Source organism: Hyla sarda, unplaced genomic scaffold (assembly GCF_029499605.1).
Source record: "Hyla sarda isolate aHylSar1 unplaced genomic scaffold, aHylSar1.hap1 scaffold_1592, whole genome shotgun sequence".
NCBI classification, from domain to species: Eukaryota; Metazoa; Chordata; class Amphibia; order Anura; family Hylidae; genus Hyla; species Hyla sarda.
Genome location: NW_026608228.1, coordinates 69,028 through 79,958, shown reverse-complemented (window position 1 = coordinate 79,958; position 10,931 = coordinate 69,028). Strand labels below are relative to the sequence as shown.

The 10,931-nt window shown below is 42.5% G+C and overlaps 3 non-coding genes and 1 pseudogene across 3 annotated transcripts; all 4 read right to left on the bottom strand.

Moving 5' to 3' along the window:
• Positions 1-445: 445 nt before the first annotated feature.
• Positions 446-636, bottom strand: LOC130310725 (U2 spliceosomal RNA). Its single transcript, XR_008859213.1, has one exon. It is a non-coding gene; the product is annotated as a U2 spliceosomal RNA (small nuclear RNA).
• A 2,096-nt stretch (positions 637-2,732) lies between these two features.
• On the bottom strand, positions 2,733-2,923 carry LOC130310724 (U2 spliceosomal RNA). Its single transcript, XR_008859212.1, has one exon. It is a non-coding gene; the product is annotated as a U2 spliceosomal RNA (small nuclear RNA).
• Positions 2,924-5,000: 2,077 nt separating this feature from the next.
• Positions 5,001-5,191, bottom strand: LOC130310723 (U2 spliceosomal RNA). Its single transcript, XR_008859211.1, has one exon. It is a non-coding gene; the product is annotated as a U2 spliceosomal RNA (small nuclear RNA).
• A 2,092-nt stretch (positions 5,192-7,283) lies between these two features.
• On the bottom strand, positions 7,284-7,460 carry LOC130310729 (U2 spliceosomal RNA; annotated as a pseudogene).
• Positions 7,461-10,931: the final 3,471 nt, after the last annotated feature.

Sequence of the window (10,931 nt, the reverse complement as noted above, 5' to 3'; positions counted from 1 at the left end):
TAGTTAGTACGGTCGAAAAAAGACATATGTCCATCAAGTTCAACCAGGGAATTAAGGGGTAGGGGTGTGGCGCGATATTGGGGAAGGGATGAGATTTTATATTTCTTCATAAGCATTAATCTTATTTTGTCAATTAGGAACATTCAGCACCCACCCGCTATCAAGGCAGCTGCCTATCATGTCATGCCCTACCTGCACAGGTGTGCTGGCTACTCAAATGATCCAATTAAGGAGGCCATTTAGTCAGCAGCAGCAGAAGTCCTGTGCCTGGACGCTCCAACAGCGGCCAGACACAAGCAGAAGCAGAAGCAGCAGAAGCAGCAGCAGCACCACCTTTTGTTTTTTGGCTGCAGCAGCAGCAGCAAGGCCCACAGGGCTGGCTAGCTGGCTAGCCAGCAAGCAGGTAGCAATGAAAGTAGGAATCTTTCTTTTTAACCCTGTAAGGGGGTGGTGCACTGTACCCGAAGATACTGCCATATCGGGTCAATGCATAGGGCGACGGAAGCAAGCTTCGAAATCGGCCCCCGTTCTCAAAAATCCATTTAATATATGGTCCCCAGATAGGGGACGTATCAGATATTAAACTGATAAGAACAGATACTACACTTGATCTTAGCCAAAAGGCCGAGAAGCGATAACCGTGAAAGGGGCGGGCCCAACAAGGTCCCCTTCATGGGCACTATCACTGCTTGCTGTCAGGGAGGCTGCCAGACAATTTTCCATGCACACTCTGGGCTGGGGGGCAGTCAACCACCAGTACACACAGCAGAACCTAAACCCATACCATTATTGCTAAGCAGCAAGACAGGGGCCCATTGCACTCCCACGGGGCCTTTTTAAATGCAATCCATAACCCGGATTTGCCAGGAACCCTTCTTACTCCTCCTACTTGCATGTGACACTGGGCTTAGGATCTGCATAGGAAACACACACACAAGCACACACCTACCTTTGTTGCCTGCAGATGCCTCCTTGGCTGTCCCCAAACGGTATCAAACCAACACCCACGGGAAGCTGTAAGCATAGAGGACATGCCTGCACCCCATTGGACTTACCTGTGTGGGTTAAATCCGGGTTATTTGACAACCTATGGCGGTGATGGTTCTGCTCAGGCAGAGCAGTGCTGATGCTCCTCATAAAGCTGTCGCTGCTGTGAAGGTTCTAGGTGACATCACAAATCCCTATGGTTACATACACAACAAAGCTGGGTTGTTGTTGTTTACACTCTGCAAGGCCTGTGGAAGTGAGTGACATCATAGCACTGTAGTTCTGAGGGTTCTAGATGGATGCAACAATCTCCTGTTGCTTCTATGAAGGCCATAATAGACGACATCACCAAACAGCTCCATAGTCACATACACAGCAAAGGAGAGATGTTGTTTACACCTAGTGATGTCAGTGGTATTGAGTGACATCACAGCACAGTGCTAAGGCTCCTGGGCCTGGACACAGCAGCGGCTGCAATATCTCAACGGAGAATACGTTTATATATATGTGTGTGTGTGCGCGTATATATATATATATATATATATAAATATATATATATATATATATATATATATTTCTCCGCCGAAATCACTTTTAAACCCATTTCCACCTTTTTTTCCCTTCTCTTCCTCTTACTTTTTTTTCACGTTTTTTTACGTTTTTCTCCTTTTCGCCTCTTTTCTGGGCGTATTATTCTTCTTTTTCTTCTTTTTTTTCGTCTAATGCATACCCCATCAGTGCAGCAATGCTTATTCAATACCGCCAGCAGATGGAGACACTGGGGGATAATTTTCTAAGGATTTATACTGATTTTTCCTGTCTGAATTTGTCGCACAGAAAGTTGCAGGCCAAATATGTGTGACATTTCTGCGACTTTAGCTTCTAGAGCATTTTTACAACATTATACATAGGTGCTGAATACATAAAAAGCGACTGTTCAGCGACAGACAAGTCGCATCGGCTGAAAGTAGGCCAGAATGTCAGTCCATGTTGGAGCAGGTTTAGATACAGTCTAAAGTATAGATCTCAAAGTCTGTGCACAGAATTTAGCAAGGGCCTCGCACCTTCTGATGCATCAGGTAGGTGCACAATAGCATAGCCTAACCCTCTGTACTTTGGTCTATATTGATGCGGGACATAGACAGCCAGCTGATGACCAATCCATTAGTGCAATGGATGGCTGGAAGCATTTGTCTTTGCCTTTGCAATACCACAGAAGCAATGCATGGTCAATGTACAGCAATGACACACCTGTGTGAACAGCCAGGAGACCCCCCCCATGTTATGTTACATAGTTACATAGTTAGTACGGTCGAAAAAAGACATATGTCCATCAAGTTCAACCAGGGAATTAAGGGGTAGGGGTGTGGCGCGATATTGGGGAAGGGATGAGATTTTATATTTCTTCATAAGCATTAATCTTATTTTGTCAATTAGGAACATTCAGCACCCACCCGCTATCAAGGCAGCTGCCTATCATGTCATGCCCTACCTGCACAGGTGTGCTGGCTACTCAAATGATCCAATTAAGGAGGCCATTTAGTCAGCAGCAGCAGAAGTCCTGTGCCTGGACGCTCCAACAGCGGCCAGACACAAGCAGAAGCAGAAGCAGCAGAAGCAGCAGCAGCACCACCTTTTGTTTTTTGGCTGCAGCAGCAGCAGCAAGGCCCACAGGGCTGGCTAGCTGGCTAGCCAGCAAGCAGGTAGCAATGAAAGTAGGAATCTTTCTTTTTAACCCTGTAAGGGGGTGGTGCACTGTACCCGAAGATACTGCCATATCGGGTCAATGCATAGGGCGACGGAAGCAAGCTTCGAAATCGGCCCCCGTTCTCAAAAATCCATTTAATATATGGTCCCCAGATAGGGGACGTATCAGATATTAAACTGATAAGAACAGATACTACACTTGATCTTAGCCAAAAGGCCGAGAAGCGATAACCGTGAAAGGGGCGGGCCCAACAAGGTCCCCTTCATGGGCACTATCACTGCTTGCTGTCAGGGAGGCTGCCAGACAATTTTCCATGCACACTCTGGGCTGGGGGGCAGTCAACCACCAGTACACACAGCAGAACCTAAACCCATACCATTATTGCTAAGCAGCAAGACAGGGGCCCATTGCACTCCCACGGGGCCTTTTTAAATGCAATCCATAACCCGGATTTGCCAGGAACCCTTCTTACTCCTCCTACTTGCATGTGACACTGGGCTTAGGATCTGCATAGGAAACACACACACAAGCACACACCTACCTTTGTTGCCTGCAGATGCCTCCTTGGCTGTCCCCAAACGGTATCAAACCAACACCCACGGGAAGCTGTAAGCATAGAGGACATGCCTGCACCCCATTGGACTTACCTGTGTGGGTTAAATCCGGGTTATTTGACAACCTATGGCGGTGATGGTTCTGCTCAGGCAGAGCAGTGCTGATGCTCCTCATAAAGCTGTCGCTGCTGTGAAGGTTCTAGGTGACATCACAAATCCCTATGGTTACATACACAACAAAGCTGGGTTGTTGTTGTTTACACTCTGCAAGGCCTGTGGAAGTGAGTGACATCATAGCACTGTAGTTCTGAGGGTTCTAGATGGATGCAACAATCTCCTGTTGCTTCTATGAAGGCCATAATAGACGACATCACCAAACAGCTCCATAGTCACATACACAGCAAAGGAGAGATGTTGTTTACACCTAGTGATGTCAGTGGTATTGAGTGACATCACAGCACAGTGCTAAGGCTCCTGGGCCTGGACACAGCAGCGGCTGCAATATCTCAACGGAGAATACGTTTATATATATGTGTGTGTGTGCGCGTATATATATATATATATATATATATATATATATATATATATATTTCTCCGCCGAAATCACTTTTAAACCCATTTCCACCTTTTTTTCCCTTCTCTTCCTCTTACTTTTTTTTCACGTTTTTTTACGTTTTTCTCCTTTTCGCCTCTTTTCTGGGCGTATTATTCTTCTTTTTCTTCTTTTTTTTCGTCTAATGCATACCCCATCAGTGCAGCAATGCTTATTCAATACCGCCAGCAGATGGAGACACTGGGGGATAATTTTCTAAGGATTTATACTGATTTTTCCTGTCTGAATTTGTCGCACAGAAAGTTGCAGGCCAAATATGTGTGACATTTCTGCGACTTTAGCTTCTAGAGCATTTTTACAACATTATACATAGGTGCTGAATACATAAAAAGCGACTGTTCAGCGACAGACAAGTCGCATCGGCTGAAAGTAGGCCAGAATGTCAGTCCATGTTGGAGCAGGTTTAGATACAGTCTAAAGTATAGATCTCAAAGTCTGTGCACAGAATTTAGCAAGGGCCTCGCACCTTCTGATGCATCAGGTAGGTGCACAATAGCATAGCCTAACCCTCTGTACTTTGGTCTATATTGATGCGGGACATAGACAGCCAGCTGATGACCAATCCATTAGTGCAATGGATGGCTGGAAGCATTTGTCTTTGCCTTTGCAATACCACAGAAGCAATGCATGGTCAATGTACAGCAATGACACACCTGTGTGAACAGCCAGGAGACCCCCCCCATGTTATGTTACATAGTTACATAGTTAGTACGGTCGAAAAAAGACATATGTCCATCAAGTTCAACCAGGGAATTAAGGGGTAGGGGTGTGGCGCGATATTGGGGAAGGGATGAGATTTTATATTTCTTCATAAGCATTAATCTTATTTTGTCAATTAGGAACATTCAGCACCCACCCGCTATCAAGGCAGCTGCCTATCATGTCATGCCCTACCTGCACAGGTGTGCTGGCTACTCAAATGATCCAATTAAGGAGGCCATTTAGTCAGCAGCAGCAGAAGTCCTGTGCCTGGACGCTCCAACAGCGGCCAGACACAAGCAGAAGCAGAAGCAGCAGCAGCACCACCTTTTGTTTTTTGGCTGCAGCAGCAGCAGCAAGGCCCACAGGGCTGGCTAGCTGGCTAGCCAGCAAGCAGGTAGCAATGAAAGTAGGAATCTTTCTTTTTAACCCTGTAAGGGGGTGGTGCACTGTACCCGAAGATACTGCCATATCGGGTCAATGCATAGGGCGACGGAAGCAAGCTTCGAAATCGGCCCCCGTTCTCAAAAATCCATTTAATATATGGTCCCCAGATAGGGGACGTATCAGATATTAAACTGATAAGAACAGATACTACACTTGATCTTAGCCAAAAGGCCGAGAAGCGATAACCGTGAAAGGGGCGGGCCCAACAAGGTCCCCTTCATGGGCACTATCACTGCTTGCTGTCAGGGAGGCTGCCAGACAATTTTCCATGCACACTCTGGGCTGGGGGGCAGTCAACCACCAGTACACACAGCAGAACCTAAACCCATACCATTATTGCTAAGCAGCAAGACAGGGGCCCATTGCACTCCCACGGGGCCTTTTTAAATGCAATCCATAACCCGGATTTGCCAGGAACCCTTCTTACTCCTCCTACTTGCATGTGACACTGGGCTTAGGATCTGCATAGGAAACACACACACAAGCACACACCTACCTTTGTTGCCTGCAGATGCCTCCTTGGCTGTCCCCAAACGGTATCAAACCAACACCCACGGGAAGCTGTAAGCATAGAGGACATGCCTGCACCCCATTGGACTTACCTGTGTGGGTTAAATCCGGGTTATTTGACAACCTATGGCGGTGATGGTTCTGCTCAGGCAGAGCAGTGCTGATGCTCCTCATAAAGCTGTCGCTGCTGTGAAGGTTCTAGGTGACATCACAAATCCCTATGGTTACATACACAACAAAGCTGGGTTGTTGTTGTTTACACTCTGCAAGGCCTGTGGAAGTGAGTGACATCATAGCACTGTAGTTCTGCGGGTTCTAGATGGATGCAACAATCTCCTGTTGCTTCTATGAAGGCCATAATAGACGACATCACCAAACAGCTCCATAGTCACATACACAGCAAAGGAGAGATGTTGTTTACACCTAGTGATGTCAGTGGTATTGAGTGACATCACAGCACAGTGCTAAGGCTCCTGGGCCTGGACACAGCAGCGGCTGCAATATCTCAACGGAGAATACGTTTATATATATGTGTGTGTGTGCGCGTATATATATATATATATATATATATATATATATATATATATATATATATTTCTCCGCCGAAATCACTTTTAAACCCATTTCCACCTTTTTTTCCCTTCTCTTCCTCTTACTTTTTTTTCACGTTTTTTTACGTTTTTCTCCTTTTCGCCTCTTTTCTGGGCGTATTATTCTTCTTTTTCTTCTTTTTTTTCGTCTAATGCATACCCCATCAGTGCAGCAATGCTTATTCAATACCGCCAGCAGATGGAGACACTGGGGGATAATTTTCTAAGGATTTATACTGATTTTTCCTGTCTGAATTTGTCGCACAGAAAGTTGCAGGCCAAATATGTGTGACATTTCTGCGACTTTAGCTTCTAGAGCATTTTTACAACATTATACATAGGTGCTGAATACATAAAAAGCGACTGTTCAGCGACAGACAAGTCGCATCGGCTGAAAGTAGGCCAGAATGTCAGTCCATGTTGGAGCAGGTTTAGATACAGTCTAAAGTATAGATCTCAAAGTCTGTGCACAGAATTTAGCAAGGGCCTCGCACCTTCTGATGCATCAGGTAGGTGCACAATAGCATAGCCTAACCCTCTGTACTTTGGTCTATATTGATGCGGGACATAGACAGCCAGCTGATGACCAATCCATTAGTGCAATGGATGGCTGGAAGTATTTGTCTTTGCCTTTGCAATACCACAGAAGCAATGCATGGTCAATGTACAGCAATGACACACCTGTGTGAACAGCCAGGAGACCCCCCCCATGTTATGTTACATAGTTACATAGTTAGTACGGTCGAAAAAAGACATATGTCCATCAAGTTCAACCAGGGAATTAAGGGGTAGGGGTGTGGCGCGATATTGGGGAAGGGATGAGATTTTATATTTCTTCATAAGCATTAATCTTATTTTGTCAATTAGGAACATTCAGCACCCACCCGCTATCAAGGCAGCTGCCTATCATGTCATGCCCTACCTGCACAGGTGTGCTGGCTACTCAAATGATCCAATTAAGGAGGCCATTTAGTCAGCAGCAGCAGAAGTCCTGTGCCTGGACGCTCCAACAGCGGCCAGACACAAGCAGAAGCAGAAGCAGCAGAAGCAGCAGCAGCACCACCTTTTGTTTTTTGGCTGCAGCAGCAGCAGCAAGGCCCACAGGGCTGGCTAGCTGGCTAGCCAGCAAGCAGGTAGCAATGAAAGTAGGAATCTTTCTTTTTAACCCTGTAAGGGGGTGGTGCACTGTACCCGAAGATACTGCCATATCGGGTCAATGCATAGGGCGACGGAAGCAAGCTTCGAAATCGGCCCCCGTTCTCAAAAATCCATTTAATATATGGTCCCCAGATAGGGGACGTATCAGATATTAAACTGATAAGAACAGATTTTTTTACTTTTAGATATAATATTCTTAGACTAAAAGACCTTACGCAGTCCAGATTATACTTAGTCTGCTAAAAGCATATTCCACAGATGTAGATTCCAAAGACTTTTAGCCACTTTGTGACCTAATCTTTTTTTATCCAATAAATAGAAAACATACATCTCACTAAGAGCTAGGCGAACACAATCTTTAGAGGTAATAGTGTCTCTTTTAAAAAGAAGAATATTCCTCGTCTTCCATAGTGCAATTTTAATACAATTTATACTAATCCACAAAACCCGAGACTTTTCCACAGATAAAACATTATAAAATCCATATAAAATAACTTCATGATTTAAAAAATTAAGATCAGAAATGAATTTTAGTAAGGGTCCTATCAAATGCCATATCTCTTGGGCGTAAAAACAGTTCCAAAAAAGGTGTAAAACTGTTTCCTCACTAGGACACCCCATTCTCGGGCACTTTGCACTACGACACAATCCTCTTCTGTGTTGGAATTCTCTGGTAGGCAAACATTGATGTGCTATCTGCCAGGCCAGATCTTTTAAGTCATTAGATAAGAATCCCATATTCACCATCCTCCAAACTCTTAGAGATTTCTCAGTGGAATAATTAGATATTAAGCAAATCTGTTCTATCTTCCTGATTTCAGGAACTAATTTTCGTGCATTACTACAAATTTCTTGACTAAAATTAGCAATGCCATAAATACGAATAATCTTTTCTAAAACCACATAGTGCGCTGGGGGAATAAATAAGATTGGGGACGTTAAAGGTAAGGTTATCCACTTTCTTTTTCTAAAAATGTGACCTGCAGCATATTTTAAAAAATAAGACCAATAACAGTTTCTTTGCAAGCCATTAAAACACATAGAAAAAAAGTGAATATATAAAAACCTTTTTAAATCAGGCACATCCTTACCCCCCAATTTCTTTGTCTTCATCATTACATCTCTCCTGAGTTTATCCATTTTAGACCCCCATAAAAAATGAAAGCAAATCTTGTTTAAAAACTTTAAGGTGCGTTCACTCGGTGGGAAAACCAAGCTTAAATATAGCATGATAGGTAGCAACAAAGCTTTCATTATCAGTACTTTTCCTTCTATTGTTAATTTCCTCATTTTCCAAAAACTTATTTTCTTTTGCACTTTCTCTTTGACGATGGACCAGCTTTCCTCTCCATTATTTTCATTGTCAAAGATGACACCCAAGATTTTGATTTTATCATATTGCACATTCACCTCCGTATTGCCCCAATTCCCTATTGCAAAGCAATCACATTTATTTTTATTTAATTTGAAGCCAGAGCCCTCACAAAAAAATTCTGTCTGTCTGATAGCACGTTTCAGGGATGGTTCATCTGGACATAGAATATTAACATCATCCATGTATGCTATCGTCTTTACGCTCTGTCCTCCACTTCCAGGGATTGGCACTCCTCTAATGAGCTTATCTTTTCTCAAAACATTCAACAGAGGTTCTATTGCACATATGAAAAGAATGGGTGATAGGGGGCACCCCTGTTTCACCCCAGACTGTAAACATACCTCTTGGGATAAAAAACCGTTAATTAAAATACGACTAAAACAGTTTTTATATAAAAGTGCAATTTTTCCAACAATAAAATCAGGAAAATTCATTTTCTTTAAAACCAACCATAAAAAATCATGAGAAACACGGTCATAAGCCTTTTGAAAATCCAAGGATAAAATTGCCAATTTCTGATCACATTGTTTCTGATACCATAAAACATCTTTTACAAGGTTTAGATGATCACTTATTTTCCTTCCAGGTACTCCGCATACTTGGTCACTGTGTATAACCTTAGAAATTACCTGCTTGAGCCTATTTGCTAAAATTTTTGCTAAAACCTTATAGTCTGTATTTAGCAGGGTAATAGGCCTCCAATTTTCTAATTTAGAGATGTCTCCTTTTTTAAAAATCAGAGTAACAACACCATCTCTCCAGGACGCAGGTAAAATCTCAGATTTAAAAGCACAGTTAAAAATACCTAAAAGATCATCTTTTAAAATGGACCAAAAACACAGATAAAATTCAACTGGCAACCCATCCGAACCAGGTGTTTTACCATTTAAAAAACTCTTAAAAGTGCTTAAAAGTTCAGGTAAAAAGATTTCATCACAAAGGCTCTCTTGGTCAGTTTTGTCAAGTTTTGAATCCAAGGTATCTAAAACATCATTAGTAAAGGAAATATCAATATCTTTTTTATTAAAAAGCTCCTGATAAAATACTTGTGCTTCTCGCAACATCTCTTCATTAGTTATCTTCCCTTCTATTACAGATATCATTTCTTTCTTTCCCACCACCTTCTTAAAAAAGAATCTCGAACACTTTTCATCATTCTCCAGACATTGCACCTTGCTGTTAAAAATCATTTCTTTTCCTTTTTGACTAATGGCATTTTTTATTTCATTCTTTGTCTGAGCAATAACATCATCCATCTCAAGCCCGGCTTGCTTTAGTTTATAATATGTTTGGATTTTAGTGTTTAACATTTTAAACCATAACTTTTTCTCCTTAGCCTTTTGGATGCCCACACGGATAAAAAACAGTTTAGTCCACTTTTTAACATCCTCCCACCAATCCAAAATATTTTTATATTGGGATTGACGCAATCTCCATTTGTTATAAGCAGCAATAAAATCATTTTTTGTTTTCATGTCCTCTAATAAAGTAGTGTTGAGCTTCCAAACGCCTCTGCCTTTCTCTAGGCCAGGTAAAGTGACATGTGCATGTAATAACTTATGATCAGAGAAAATATTCGATAAAAGAGAAACCTCAACTAGATTAAAACTTTCCGATAAAAAAATTAAATCAATCCTGGATTTGCAGACATTATTTTCCCATGTGTAACCAGGGTCGTCTGGGTATTTTCTCCTCCAGACATCGGTAAAGTTAAAATCCTCAGTCATACTCTTAATCTGTTTCTCTGTTTTATCCACTCTGACATGCACACTTCCACTCTCACGATGATCACCACTCATACAACAATTAAAATCTCCAGCCATTAAAATAGGTGTTGAACCTGGGATAAAAGCCTGAATATCATTAATCAAGTCGGCTCTCTCATTTTTTTCAGGAGAAGCATAGATGTTAAAAAGCTTAATCTCTGAGCCATTGTACTTAATATTAACTAATAGCGCTCTACCAGGTATAATTTCTAAGAAGGACAAAACTTGTACATCTGAACCTCTAAACAAGATCCCAACACCTGAAGATCTGTTCAGATTGTCACCCGACCAGACCGATGGTCCCAAAGTCCAGCTACGACAAAGGTCCTCATAATTTGGACTATGTTCAATTCCACATTCTTGTAAAAAGAACAGAGAACAGTCCAAGGTCTCTAAAAAACTAAACAAAGCAGCCCTTCTCGTAGGGCTCTTTAGACCTCTCACATTAAGAGAGGAGCACTTTAAGGAAGCTATTCGCTACTGGAGTTTGAGTCCGATATGAAACCCACAGGTGACTCCGGGCT